This window comes from Danio rerio, chromosome 24, assembly GCF_052040795.2.
Source record: "Danio rerio strain M-AB ecotype USA chromosome 24, GRCz13ab, whole genome shotgun sequence".
NCBI classification, from domain to species: domain Eukaryota; kingdom Metazoa; phylum Chordata; class Actinopteri; order Cypriniformes; family Danionidae; genus Danio; species Danio rerio.
This window is the reverse complement of record NC_141044.1, coordinates 25,949,344-25,965,422: the sequence shown is the minus strand read 5'-3', so window position 1 is coordinate 25,965,422 and position 16,079 is coordinate 25,949,344. Positions and strand designations below refer to the sequence as shown.

Sequence of the window (16,079 nt, the reverse complement as noted above, 5' to 3'; positions counted from 1 at the left end):
GAATCCCGGCTGCAGCGTTCTGGATGAGCTGTAACTGTCTGACTGTCTTTTTGGAAAGGCCCGTGAGTAATCCACCCTGCTGCTGATAAAAGTATGAATATTTAGCAAAATATGTAGCAGTGTTTGCATGTTCTTTACTGTACATTACTCATATATAATTCATTAAAATATAAATAAAATAACATTCATTACACATTGATTTAAAAAGCACCCAAATAGTTTTGCAGTTTGGAAGGTTTTTTTTTTTCAGTTGAATAAAAGACTTTTCAGATTTTTCATTCATATATTTCATCATTGAGGATTTCTTAAAAATAGTGTAAAAATCTCGTCTCGTCTCGTGCACCCAATCTTGTATCTCATCTCGTCTCCTCTCGTGGAGTAGGCATCTCATCACACCCTTAATATGTCATCTATAGTTATGCGGTGGCACAGAGTTAGACCTCTTTCTTGACTTTACACAGAAACAGCAATGCAGGAGGCATGACATCAATAGCGTCTCTGCAACAAAACGGTTAAATGCCAGCAAAGTAGAACACGGAAGCAGCTTGAAGCAGAGAACGCGAGTATGTCTGCGGTCTGGAGGTATTGTAAAGCTGATGATGACAACATTGCCATAGCAAAGAGTAAAATACGTACATGGGATTGTCTACCAGGTATTTTAGGTTGAGGAGCTATTTGTTTTTATATTTGATTTTTTTTTTTTTACTGTTGCACTAAAAGTGAAGAATTGATGTTATGTATTACTTGATAATAAATAACGTGCTCAATTTGTTAACAGACATGTTGAATGTTAAAATAAGGTGAATTAAATAAAAAAATAAGGAACATCTTGGATCTGTTTTTTCACTTCTTCATCTGTTTCTTTATTTATTTATTTATTGTTTTAATGTATTTAGAAGTATCAAATCAGGTTTCAGTATTGGTTTCAGTTTTCAGAATTGGACAGGCAAAAACCTGATCGGAACATCCCTAATTTTGATTTCACACAAACTTTAAAGAAGATAACTTAATATTTATTTTCGAAAAATCCACACATAACAAGCAGAAGAAAAACTACAAAATTGAATGGCATGTCTATCTGACAACATCAGTCATTCAAATAAATGATGTTTGTTTTTTGTTCAATCCACTTAAATTTATATATTAAAAAAACATTAAGTTTACTTAATGTCTTCAAGTTGCCCCCACTAAAATCGATTATGTGGAACACAGCATTTTTACAGTGCTGTATCAAGACTATTTTATAAGACAATATAAAATACAAGACTTGCACTTTCCAGAAAGGAAAAGCACACAAGCATTGCACCTCAGCACAGCATCTGAACACAGCTGTGTTTTGAGGAACTATTACCACACTCCAAACATCTTCCATACTTTCCAACATCAAAGCATCACTGCCGCCCAGCACAGTTTCTGTGTCCTTGGCCAGTGTGGTTTCTCATTTGTGTATGTATGTATGTGTGTCACACCTGTGCACTACTACTACAGTAGCCCTCTTCAAGTGGCCTCAGAGAATAACTCCTTCAGGGAGGCCGAGGTCTGTCTCTTTTATCAGCTCCCAATGAAGTCAGCTCGCATTTGCTCAATGGCTCCTCGGGCATCTGTCATGAGGAACCTGGAATATGAGGAGAAATCTTTCAATTAGCGAACGCCACTTGATTCCCCTCCTTCCCTAGACAATTAAAGCAGTCGTCTTTACTGACAGCCTGGCTTCGTCTGCTCGGCTCCTGAATCACTTCACTTTGCATGTTGTTAATGAGGCTCCTCATGGTGGCTGAGCAGGTACACAGAGGCGCTTCTGACGGTTTGAATTCAGCTCTCGCTGGGCCGCTGTCGCTGATGCTGTTTTATTGTATTTCATGGAAGGTTTGGCGGATAATAATTCGCAGTCGTTTCTGACGTGCTCTCATTTCAGACACGCGCATGAAACACATGAAATGGGGGGATGGGGTCATGCGCGTGTGGGGCCCCTGTGCCTTGCTCATAACCAGATTTGAAATCTTGACACTTCATAAAAATAAGAATTATTATAAGTTTGTAAAATACGGTTCCCTAAAAAAAGAAAAGCAATTGTTATATGTGTATCATGTAAGTAAGTACAGTTGATTTAATTATTAAAAATTGTTTGTTTTCTTTTTTCCCAAGTGATGTTTAACAGAGCAAGCAAGGACATTTTCACAGTATTTCATATAATATTTTATCTTATGGGGAAAGGCTAGTTTTTTTATTTTGGCTGGAATAAGCAGTTTGATTTATTTTTTACAGTTTGAATATTGAAGGTCAATATTATTATCTCCTTTAATATTTTTTTTATCCGCTTGTTAAGTGTGACATCACGTGAAGCAGCTTCCAGGTCCAAGCGCACTATCAAACTGTATGGGGAGACTCAACAAATTATAATAATAAATGTTTACGAAGCGATGTAATACTTTCACAAAACATGATCGATATATATCCATGCCTAATATCAAATGACCCAAATTATAACTGATTATTTTTTTATTAATTCTTAAAATATTGATGTTGTCTGTGATGCAGCAAGTCCAGAGACGGTTATGTACACCATGGTTTTGTATAAAACTCACCGTATAATGAATTTTCGGCCTAAAACCTCGTGCCACTTTCGTTTGGCTTCGCAGACTGCGTGCGCACAGCCATGAGAGCGAGAGAAACATTAAATATGTTATTCTTTAATTAACCACTCAGAAAACTTTACTATATATAAAGGGACAAAATGACATCTAAACTGGCTGCTAAATATTTGTACACCATCAGAAATGATTAATCAACTAATTTGCCTTATGTAAATAATCTAAAAGGTGTCTTTCAATCTGGCTACCACCGCAAGTATATTTTAAACCTGTGGAAAACACGAATGTATATATACACATGCACATGCATATGAGCAATATCCCATATCACACTCGTAGCAGTGCGATATGGCTGTTTATCAGCATTGATGGTAGGCGTCCTTGCTTAGCGTCCCACCAGTGCTGATATACAGCCATATCTTACTGCTACGAGTGTGATATTGTGTTTAAACAACAGTTGAACGGCACAGTCGTGTATATAAATAAGGTATATAAACTGAGATAGGATGCAACGGGTTTTGGGCAGCCGCTTCGATCGGGTACTGTACCAAAGTTGAAAACCCGGGGGTGTTTAGTTTACAGACTGTACCAAAGAGAGGGGATGAAATTACAGGAGTTTTTTTGGAAGAAATAAAAACGGGATGGTTGCAGGAGACTGGTCTGAAACACAGGATACTCCCATGAAAAACGAGAGTGTTGGCAGGTGTGCTTACCAGTTTAATATTGATTTGATCTGCTATCGTTAGAAATCAGATTGTTATATCTTCTAAGCGTAAGGGCTTAATATGCGGTCATTATGCGGTTTTACAACCGTCGCCGACAAGCTTTCTCAGAAATTGTAAATATTTAAAAATAGGCACTATTCTTACAAATAAACTGCATAGCTGCAATCTAAACAATATCATTCTCAACTAAAAAAAGCCTCAAAAGTACATTATCTTGTCTAACAACAGTAATTTTTCTCAAACTGTAGCTTCTCTGTTTATTGCTTGCTGTATGTGGGCGGAGTAATACACAGAGGTGTAGGGTGAAGAGGCCTTTGTGTGATTATATAGGCAAATTATGCCTTTAATGTTTTAAATAACTTGTGAACAATATCAAAATATTGGTTAAATAATGTTCAATCTTTTTCCAATGTTACATATATTAATATAGAAAAAAACAGCAACAAATGTATTCTGACCAGTTCTTATTAAAATACCTAAAAGGAAAGTGATCATTCTAAACTTTACTATAATTACTTTAAATCATTAGTTGGTGAAACCTAATGGTTTGAAGGATTTTGACAAAGAATGTCTGATAAATTAATTACAGAAAGAACGATTAGATTTTTATAGACATATTAGAGTAACAAAAGTATTTCCATAGTTCATTTTCTAAAAATCCACAACTTCAAAAGCGTCCAGAGTTAAACAAACAACTCAGTGTACCACAATATTACAGCATCGCCACATCACCACTGCCGATGCTGCTGTTTTGTTGTATCTTGAGGAGGATTTGGCTAATAATTATTTGCGGACATTTTTGATGTTTGTTTTCACCTCGCACGTATGAAAAGCATGAAGGGGAGGGAGGAGTGGGTCATACACGTGTGGGGCCCCAGTGCGTTGTGCCCTGACAGTGTGTGAGGTTGAGTGCATATTTGTGCATGACATTTCTCCCCATGTGTGTGTATTTGTGTGTGTGTGTGTGTGTGTGTGTGTGTGTGTGTGTGTGTGTGTGTGTGTGTGTGTGTGTGTGTGTGTGTGTGTGTGTGTGTGTGATGACAGAGGCACTGCTGGGCCCCTATAGAAGCTGCCCTTTCCACATGCATCAAGCTTCCAGCTCTGACACTCCATCACCCTGAACTCTGACAGCCTCCAAATTGGAAGCACAGGCCCGACCAAGGAAGATATATCATTAACACACACACACACTCACTTTATACACACATACACGCAGTATATCCCTCTATCTGTCTGCAGAGCACACATGCACGCAAGTTCATAATTGAACAAATGTATCTTTCTGGAATATATACAAAATCAGTGCTACCTTTTTTTTCTTTCAATGTATATTCATATACAGAGTCGTTTTTCTCAATTTTCTCACTTGCTCAGTCACATACGAAAAAAATCAATACTTTCAGTCGGGAGGGGGTTCATATCAACATGTAAGGGCTCATCTGTATTCTTTTTTTCTCATTTTGTCACAAACTGAGAATGTTCAGCTTGCTGTGTGCTACACACTGTGTGCAGGATGCACTCTATACTGTTGTTACATTTTTTTGAAAGACGTGGAATTAGATTTTTTCCTTGTCGATTGTTTTGTTTCTGAAAACCTGACCATTCACTTTTAACAGACATCAACGTTTCTGATTTACATGAGGCTCATCATGCACTACACTTATTTTTTGGTCATCAGTTGCTCAAATGACTAAATAAATTAGTTATTAAAATTAATGACTAATTTCTAATAACTAATTTCTTTTGTCTTTGCCATGATGGCAGTACATTTTATTTTATGAGTTATTGTGCAAATTACTGAAGGAGTCGAATTTAAAGTCTTTAAAAACTCATGTTGTTTGTTTAATTAAGCAATGAAAAAACTGTACAAAAGCACGCACAGCCCTCTTAACTGGCTGCTCAGCCAAAAAACGCAAAAGGTGAAAATTAAATGTTCATCAAAGGCGGCAACACCAAAGCTCCAAAAATACTAATTTATTAAATTAAAAAAGCTGAAACAAAGCGTGTAACATTTCGAGCTACACGCTCGAAGATCCGTGTGCCTGATGAAGAGCCGTGTGGCTCGAAATGTTATATATATATATATATATATATATATATATATATATATATATATATATATATATATATATATATATATATATATATATATATGCAGAAAATGGTGCCAAAAAGAGAAAATATCCAGCGAGTTCAGTTTTGTAGGTGCAAATGCCTTGTTGATGCCAGAGGTCAGAGGAGAATGGCCAGACTGGTCATTGCCAATAACTCAAATAACCACTCATTACTATTGAGGAATGCAGAAGAGATTTTCTGAACACACAACACGTCCAACCTTGAAGCGGATGGGCTACAGCAGCAGAAGACCACACTGGGTGCCACTCCTGTCAGCTAAGAACAGGATGCAGGCTACAATTCACACAGGCTCACCAAAATTGGACAATAGAAGATTGGAAAAACGTTACCTGGTCTGATGAGTCTTCATTTCTACTGCAACATTTGGATGGTAGGGTCAGAATTTGACGTCAACATGAAAGCATGGATCCAACCTGCCTTGTTTCAACGGTTCAGTCTGGAGGTGGTGGTGGTGTAATGGTGTGGGAATATATTCTCAGCACACTTTGGGCCCATTAGTACCAACTGAGCATCGTGTCAACGCCAAACCCTACCTAAGTATTGTTGCTGACCATGTTCATTACTTTATGACCACAGTGTACTCATTTTTTGATGGCTTCTAGCAGAATAACACACCATTCTTGAACCTGACAATGAGTTCACTGTACTCAAATGGCCCCCACAGTCACCAGAACTCAACCCAATAGAGCACCTTTTTTTGTGATGTGGTGGAATGGGAGATTTGCATCACTGATACATATATATATATATACAGTTATATATATACAGTTGAAGTCAGAATTATTAGCCCCCCTTAATTATTAGACCCCCTGTTTATTTTGGTTTGTTCTGTAGACTACCAAAAATATATAGCTTTAAGGGGCTAATTATTTTGACCTTACAATTGTGTTTAATAAATTAAAACTGCTTTTATTCTAGCCGAAATTAAACAAATCAGACTTTCTCCAGAAGAAACAATATTATCAGACATGCTGTGAAAAAAGAAAAATAAATTTAAAGGTGGGCTAATAGTTCTAACTTCAACTATTTCACTTTTAAAAGCTAAAAAATGATATTGACTAATCAACTTGCCTATTATCTCTGTCTATTTATTATATTCACCAGGTCAAAAGATCATTTGCTTATTTATCATTTTAATGAAAATCGGATTCCCCTCTGTCAGAAGCATCATGTTTTTGATGATGTACATGGGGGGTCAGTTGGGAGGAAACACATTCATTCTTTCCGATTCTTTTTTTTTTTCCTGCCTCTTGACATGTGTCACATTTTGGAATTCTGCTCTCCCAGGATAAATGCCAGATTACATGGTGTAGTATTTTTATCCTCTCTACATTAAATGAAACAGCTTACAACATCAAAGTGGAGGCACATCACACACATCAGCAAAAAAAAAAAAAAAAAAAAATGAAGAAGGACCATAATATGCTTCCTTTGATCTTCCCCTGCTAATAATTATCCCGGCTACATGCAGGCATTCAAAGTCAGATTTGAATTAATAAGGCGACTGAATCCACAAAATGAAGAGACGTTCTTTAAGTGCTCATTTGAACCCATCAGCTCAGAGATAAACTTGATTATTGACTTTTACGCTTAGTGTATTTTCAGGGAACCAATGCGAACAACTGTTGTTTACCTCTGAGAAGGTTAAGAAACCAATGTGTTTTTATTGACAAAGTAATATTGTGAAACTGGCCACATTTTATTAGCTGTACGTTTAATATATTTTTAGGTTGAAAAGAAGAACCATGAGGAGAATTGTTTCCACACAGTAAAAAAAAAACCTGTTAGTTAATTTTTAACATCAACTATTGTTAAATGTTACAAATTAAACTATAAGGTTTATCTACGCTGTAAAAAAAAATCCATAATTTTATGGTTTATTTACGGCAGCTGGAGTGCCAGAAAAAAAATGTAAAATACTGACCGTTAAATTACAGTTATTTACTGTAATATAACATAGGTTGAATTACAAAAAAATTACCAGATATTTAAGGAAATTTCCGTAATGATCAAACACACCTGAACCAATTAATAGTACCTAAAGCAGCACTTGATAATTACAAACAGGTGTGTTTGGTCAGGGTTGCAACTAAAATCTGCAGGAAGGTAGCTCTCCAGGAACAGGGTTGGTGACCCCTGATCTAGTAAAACATATAAATGGCACTTTAAGCTGACTACTAGCATCTTACAAAATCGAATTGACTTGTCAACAAAGGTTCAGTAGAGGGATCAACCAATCACCCACTCCCTAAAACTTATTTAAGGCAGACCAGTGCTCTAGCACTGTTCTTCTTATTCTCTCTAATCCACTCGCCCTTCATCTATTTCCTAGCTTCCCATAAACAATCCTTAAAACCCTCTAAGTAGTTAAAAGTTCCCTTGTTCACTCAATACACACACATACAGTATACAAAGTGAATCACAATAGGCTTAAAGTATATATAAAACAAAGAAATAAAATAATATAGATACAAATGAAAATAAAATGGAATGAAGAAAAAATGTAAAAACCATTTTAAAAATTTTCAAACTGCAAATTTTAAGTTTGGATTTATTTGCTCTACACACACACACACACACACACACACACACACACACACACACACACACACACACACACACACACACACACACACACACACACACACACACACACACACACACACACACACACACACACACACACACAGTTTGTCAGCAATGGCAACCTTTGGTGGAGTAGCAGATCTTCTCCATTTTAAGATAATACATAAGATGCCTAATCTAATTATTAAAAGTTGGTTAAAAGTTGTCGGTCACACTTTAAAATAAGGTTCATTAGTTAATGCTAATTAATGCATTTACTAACATGAACAAACAATGACCAATACATTTACTACTGTATTTGTTCATGTTATTTAATGTTAGTTAATGAAAATAAAGTAGTTTATTGTTAATTTGTTAACTCATGGTGCATTAACTAATGTTAACAAGCATGGACTTGAATGTTAATAATGCATTAGTAAATGTTCATTTATGATTAATAAATGCTGTACATGTGTTGTTCATGATTAGTTAATGTTACTAAATGCATTAACTAATGAACCCTTATTGTAAAGTGTTACCAAGTTTTCCTACCATTTAAGCAATATAAGATGTCTAGCAAATAATGTTGACAAAGAAATCATACTTTATATATATATATATATATATATATATATATATATATATATATATATATATATATATATATATATATATATATATATATATATATAATTTTTTTTTTTTTAATTATTGTCTAAACTGGGATCTGTAATTAAGCCAAATATTCTAGCAATAACCTATACTGATTTTCTTTATAGACCCATTTCTCTAATGATATTTAGTTCTTTAGTTTTAGTACACTTTGAAATAAGTAAAATCATTTAACAATGACATGTAAAACTGTAATGCACTGGAACCACTTTAATTGAGCATTGCCATGAATTAAATTTCAATACTCAGAGCGTTCATCAACCAATCAGAATTAAGTGTTCAACAACCTCATATTATAATAAACCATAAAAATTATCAGTGTTGAACCAGCATCCACAGAATTAAATTTCATTTCCCTAAAACACATTTTAACTGAACTCCTTTAACTCATTTGCCTAATTCACTTGACACAGAAATCAGAACGAATTCTGTTGTAATTGCTACATTCAACACATAATAATTAACTTGCCATCAAAGCTCAGTGCTAACCGTTTGCTCATGAAGATTACATTGGTTTTCATCTATGAAGGCCATCTTCACCAAAACCTTCAAGTGTAGGCTACTAGAAAATTCTTTAACCTGGACGATTATAATGATGTGATTGATTAGTCTCAGACGGAGGCTGTGGTCAAATGTCACTGTCTGGCCTTAGAGGGACCCCCCTCGTCTTAATCAGCACATTACTGTTGGTTTCTGGCTAAAGGAGAGTCCCTGTTTACCCCCTGTCTTAGGCACAGTCAAGCAGAACTGGAATAATGCTTTTGCCGCACTGCTGGAGGAATTGAGAATCAATACACTTGTGTTACCGGTCTAAACTCAGGCCTGAAAGGGGTTGTGTGTTAAGGAGAACAGTTTTTTTTTTCTTTTTTTTTTTGGAGCACCGGCTCAACAGTTCCACCAATCAAGGGTCAAATGCTTCTTTGTGGAGACAGTTGGCTTGCTTTGGTACTGTATATTTGAGCTGCTGGAATGTGCAGATTCATGGTAAAACCCTCAAATGAAGCTCAAGGGATGCTGTTTGGAGAGGAAAGTGGGAATAGTGGGAAGCAGGAAAGCCCCTTGCTCTCCACACAGAGCTTGAGTCATGATTTTTGCGTGCGCTGTTTAAGTTTCCAAACTGTATTGTGCTTGTTGTTGAGGTCGTGTGGGGGCATGTCGATTTTGTTCACTTGGCATGTTGGATGGTGAAGTTTGCAGAGGCGGTGGAATGAAGTGATTCAAGCCAGAAGTCAGATTGCATGGAAATGTCAAACGAAAAATCGTGTTTTTGCTGACTTAGAGATTGTGGGAATTTTTGTATGTAATGTGGGCTCTGCAGATGATTTTTCTTCATAGAACTGTGTATCCCAGTTGCAAAAATGACAAATTGTGAGAAATAAAGTTGGATTTGCAAAAAAGTCATTAAAATATTAAACTTAAAATCTAGAAAATTTTATTGACTACCTACAAAGCCCTGAATGGCTTAGTTCCCTAGCATTTGAGGTGTATTGCTCCTGGTGTATTATAACCCGTCACGTCCACTTTGCTTAATTAATTCTGGACAATTGATTATTCCCAGAATATCAAAATCAATTGTACGCGGTAGATTTTTCTCATATCTGGCACCTAATCTCTGGAACAGCCTTCCTAGCACAGTTCGGGAAACAGACACAATCTGTCAATTTAAAACTAGATTAAAGACGCATCTCTTTGCATTAGCATACATATAACACAAATGCTTAAATCTAAATCCTCTAAAGTAGGGGTGTCAAACGTATGGCCCATGGGCCGGATCAGGCCCACAAACAAATTTAATGCGACCCGCGAGATGATTCTGTGAGCTGAAATTTTTTGATAAAATATACTGCTGTTCCATTTGTGTCCATGGGATGGCGCAACAGCAAATTTAATTTCATATCATCCAGAAGCCTGAATCAGGGTCAATTTGACAGCCATCTCAGAGAGAAAAGCCCCTTTCACACAGTGATACCAGTAAATTTCTGGAAAATTTCCGGAACGACTTTACCGGTATATTCAAAAAAGCGCTGTTCACACAGGCGAGGACGTTACGGAAATTTTCCGGAAAAGAGCATTCACACATCCATTCCAAAATACCGGTAATTTCTGACATCATGCACCACAAATGAGCTTTAAACGGCTGCGCTTGTATTTGTAAACATTTGACTAAATTACAAACTCTGTGGATGATCAATATTGTGAACAACTTTCGCAGGATCACTTTCGCATGTCGAAATGTTCATAATATGTGCGTGTGCGGCGCTCATAGGCGCACGCAAAGCTTGAAGGTAAACAAACAACGGCTTGTCATAAGCATCTCATCGATGATTATTTACACAGTTGGCATTAAGAAGAACATATAAACGTGATCTGACTAACTTCTAGCAGCTAAATGTGTCTGGGAAAATATTCAAAGGCTTTTATCCTCACAAACCGCGCGGACGTAAATGCGTCTGACTGTTGTGATTGGCTAAAGCAGACGTCTCACGTCAGCACGTTCTAGACGCGCACGCGCTTATTACGGGAATCTTCCTTCTGCATTCACAAAGCGCAGCATTCCGGCAAATTGCCGGTAATGTTACAACTTCTCTTTCCGGAAAATAGCCAGAACGAATTTACCGGTATTTTCAAAAAGGACCTGTTCACACATACAACCTTTCCGGAAAATTGCCGGCAATTTTCCGGAAAGGTCTGTATGTGTGAAAGGGGCTAAAGACTTCATACCTTTTTTTGTATCCGTCCAAGAAAACTAAACATTCGCGACTGATTAACTAGTGGAAAATATTCTCTCGCTCTGCACGCTTCCTACTCCTACTTCTGTGTGTGCGCAATCTGTCTGTGATGAGGTGACTTGTCCCTGGCTGACAAACAGTGCTCAACATTCAAACATAATTCACTTACCAAAATTATCCAGAAAAGCTTAAGGCGATTCGGGTGCACACGTCCGCCATCAGCTCATTGGTTTTCACACACACACAAACGCATCCACAAACACATTTCTTCATCGCCATCCATAACGCACGCTATAGTCACAAATACACGCATATACACATGTTGTCTGAGTGTTTAATGTTTTTGGTTTGTCCGTATCTAAGTGTTTTCAGTTATTGTTTGTTTAATTTTTACCGGTTGTTTGGTTTCCGTGTTTCTCCTTCATCTGTCTTCCTGGTTGCTCTTCCATCGGCCGGTCAAACAGAGCACCTCCCAGCGGCCTGGCTAAATAGTGCCGGGTTCACTGTGGATTGCTCCAGAGCAACCGGAAGCAGACTCGTCCATTGTCCTCTAGAGAAGGGGGGGGAATGGGTTTATACTTTTCTTTATGTGTTTAAATGTTCATGTTTATATCTTTATATCTTTATATCTTGATCTATTTTAGTTAACATTGATTAATTGTGACTGTTTGGGGTTTAATGGTTTTTAAATACTAAACTGGAGAACATGTACTGATGTTTATACTTACCTTTCAATTAGGGTATGTTGGTCTGTGTTAAGGGGGTGGGGCTTCACCTTTAAAAGGCAGCCCCAAACAACAATTCGGGGTCAGTTCACCTGGCGAGCGAGCGAGCTACTGTGGTGCCGTAAGCGATCTGTAACTTGTATATTTTTATTGTACTTGTACATATATCGTTTTGTTTGTTGTTTATTTGTTCTTTTATTTTTGTTTGTTTGCTACTTTGCTGGGTTTTGGGTTTCACTCTCGTACACTGTAAATAAACCATCACTTTACACGTTATATCAGCGAGTTGTGCCATCATTTTGAGGTTTTCTCATTTTTTATATCCTTTGAGAACCCACTACGAGCCTTCCTGGCTCGTAAACCTCACACTGTCACTCATACAGAAACTCTCATGTGCTCTGCAGACCCACTGAGACGCGCCTTTTCCGCCAAAATGCATCCGACCATAGTTTCTGAATCTTTTAAAATGTCCATAATTCAGGTTTTACTTTTGCTTTCGAAAGTTACCGTTATTTGTATGCATTTTTGCATTACCATTTTGCAGCTGACTGCGCGCGCACAGCTGCGAGAGAAACATACAACTCAGATAAACTATATACTCGGAGAGAAATGACTATCATCTATAATGGCTGCAAAATATTTGTACACTATCAGAAATGATTAATCAACTAATTTGCCTTATAAAAATAATCTACACTTTTTTTCCAGTAATTATTATAATTTTTTGCAATAATGTCTATTTTTGTTTATTTATTCTGATATTTATTTCTCATTTGCTGCATATTTTATTAATTTAATGATGCTAATATATTACATACGTTATACATATCTAAAATATTTTGACAATACTGTAAATGTCATTCCAATATAGCAACTTTAGAGAGAGAGAGAGAGAGAGAGAGAGCAGAGCACCTTTACCTGTCAGTGGGTGCACATGTCTCCTAAATAGCATAAAAGTAAGAGAAATACTGGATTTCGGAAACACTTCCCAAAAGACATCATAATTTGAACGGCACCTGTGCTTATGTTAGCCTGTTTTTATTGTTCCAGAGGTTTCTATAGTCCTGGACCAGGCCGTGTCCTGAGCAGCTGCTGTGATGGTCATGGCGGAGTAGAGAGCATTAGACTGATCCCAGTAAAACCCCAGTTACAGCTGAGTCTTTGCATTGTTACTGAAGGGCCAACCTGTACACCTGCCAGTGACCTCCTCCACCTGCAGCTTCTCCATGATGGACATCCAAGGTTATACAGCCTCTGGGACCTAGACTGCAGCTCTGCACAAGAAGTTTGGCCAGTGGGAAATGGTCATGCCCAACTGAGCTTGGTTTCTCTCAAGGTTTCTCTTACTTTTGTCAGTCAGTGAGGTTTGGCTCCTTGTCACTGTCGCCACTGGCTTGCATGGTTTAAGACTTGTGGAGCTGCACATCGATGGATTTGCTCTTCTTTGATTGGACTTTCTGAAGTGAAAATTAAACCACACTGAACTGAACTAAATTGAACTTAAACTCTGAAAACTGGACTGCAATTATTCCCCAAAAATACTGTGAGATTCTGCATACACTTGAGGTCTTGAAAAATTGGAAAAAAAAAATTCTAAATGAGATATAAACTCTAATGTGCAAGAAAAAAAACAAGACTCTAAACTCACAATTAAAAGAAATAAACTGAGGAAAATCAATAAAATTCAGATTTAGTAGCGAAATATAAAGTCAGAACACCCGCTTTAAATGTTGTCAGTTGATTAAATGGGCGTTATCAGTGGGTATAGCTATGGGCCAGTAGGGGTTTTCGGCGTCTATTGGTAGGCTCAGAAGGCTGTTATATCCATCCGCATGGTTAATCAGCTATACTAATAGAGAAGACTGCAGATAAAGATCTGTTTTTACATTACTTTGACGGTTGGGTTTAGGGTTGGGGTAGGGGTAGATGTTAATAAAATACAATTAATGGGAAATTTAATAAATAATAAAAAATAATAAAAATATAAATAAAACTCGTTAACTTCCAGCCATGACCAATTGTGATCTGTACCTGATTAACCATGTGGATGGATGGTAACTGCTGGTAGGCTCAGAAGGCCCCTACTGGCCCATATCTATCAACTGGTAATCAATGATAACACCCATTCAATCGAGTAATAACATTCGATTTGGCTGCTTAAAATTGCTATAGGACAAAGTCATAATTGTGAGATAAAAAGTCACATTTACATTCTATTTATTAATTTTTTTAATCACGTGGCAGAAGATGCTTCATGCACTTGACATTGTTTATTACCTCAGCATTTAGGGAATGTGATTTAGTAGTCAGAGCTAAAAGCTTTAATCGGATAACCTTCAGATTGAAGGTCTATTTGATATGCAGAGTATTTGGGAAGATTTATATCCACTGTGTAAGGTGGGGTCAGTTTAGGTCATGCAGGAAATTTAACATTGAAGTAGTAAATGAAGTGTCATTATGTTTATGTTTATGTGTTTATGTTTCATTTGCTGTCTCAGATGGGATGCCTCCCAAAAGCCATCCGCAGACTCTTTGATCTATATTGCATGCAAAAATAGCACCCACTAACCGAAATCACCAATCCTACACTGATTGGCTCACTACCAACCAATTTCCAGTAGAAACAGATTTGATTTGTTATGTTTGCAAGGTATTAGGTTGCTACAATGAGCAGGAAAATCTAGTCACCTGACTTTCCAGTGCTTGTGAGATTCATGATAATGGATCTTTAAAGATATTAAAATATTTCATAATAAAAGTAAATAACTTTGATTTTACTAGTCCCTGACATAAAACAGTGTTAATTATTAAAAGTATACTGTTATATTATCTATCAATATTTTAAATAAAATGTTCATATAACATTTTATGTTTTATATTACATTTTACAACCCCAAATCAGCTAATATAAAAAGAAAGTACTGATTTCTAAATTTACTTTGACTTATATTTCATGTATTTCATTGCAGAAAATTAATTAATTAATTAATTAATTAATTTATTTATTTATTTATTTATTTATTTATTTATTTATTTATAAATAAATAAATAATATTATTTAAATAAACACATATTCCAAGTTTGGTTATTGCAACACATTTCAAAAAAACTTGGGACAGAAAAGCATTTACCATTTTGTAATGTTTCCATTCCTTTTCACAACACTTACAAGACATTCAGGGACTGAAAACATCACGTGTTGTAACTTTGTCCCATTCTTTCTGCAAACAAGTCTTAAAAGCAGAAAATAGTATGTGGTTTTCAGTCACATTTTAAGCCTCAAAATGCACCACACCTTCTCTATTGGAAACAGGTTGGGACTGTGGGCAGGCCAGTCAAGTACACAAGCTTTGTGCCAACAGCTGTCATAGTAGTATAATTTTAAAAAATGTATTATGCAACAGAAAGACTGAGGCTATGGATTAAAGATAATAGATAATAGATTGAAGGGGCATCACGCTGGCACAGTGGGTGGCATGGTTCGAGCCCCAGATGAGTCAGTTGGTATGGGTTTCCTCCAGGTGCTTAGTTTTCCCCCACAGTCCAAAGACGTGGTACAGGTGAATTGAATAAGTGTATGTGTGTGAATGAGTGTGTATAGGTGTTTCCCAGTGTTGAGTTGCAGCTGGAAGGGCATCCGCTGCATAAAACATATGCTGGATAAGTTGGTGGTTCATTCCGCTGTGCCAACCCCTGATTAATAAAGGGACTAAGCCGAAAAGAAAATAAATGAATGATAATAGATTGAAGATAATAGATAAAAGATAGATTGAAGATAGTTTCTTGCACTGACCAGTTGTTTTACTTCACACTGTAGGGATGTATTCTCACCAACTGCGGATATTAAATTTGTGTTACCTGTATATGGTATTTGACTTTTAAAGTGTCATCAGATCACCAATCACCAAAGACCACAGTTTCATCTTAAAATCATAT

At 36.6% G+C, this 16,079-nt stretch overlaps 1 long non-coding RNA gene across 1 annotated transcript; it reads right to left on the bottom strand.

The window, feature by feature from the left end:
- Positions 1–704: 704 nt before the first annotated feature.
- LOC147838049 (uncharacterized) lies at positions 705–11,879 on the bottom strand. Its single transcript, XR_015524988.1, has 3 exons — positions 11,813–11,879; positions 11,588–11,709; positions 705–1,615 (listed from the first exon to the last, which is right to left on the bottom strand). It is a non-coding gene; the product is annotated as an uncharacterized LOC147838049 (long non-coding RNA).
- Positions 11,880–16,079: the final 4,200 nt, after the last annotated feature.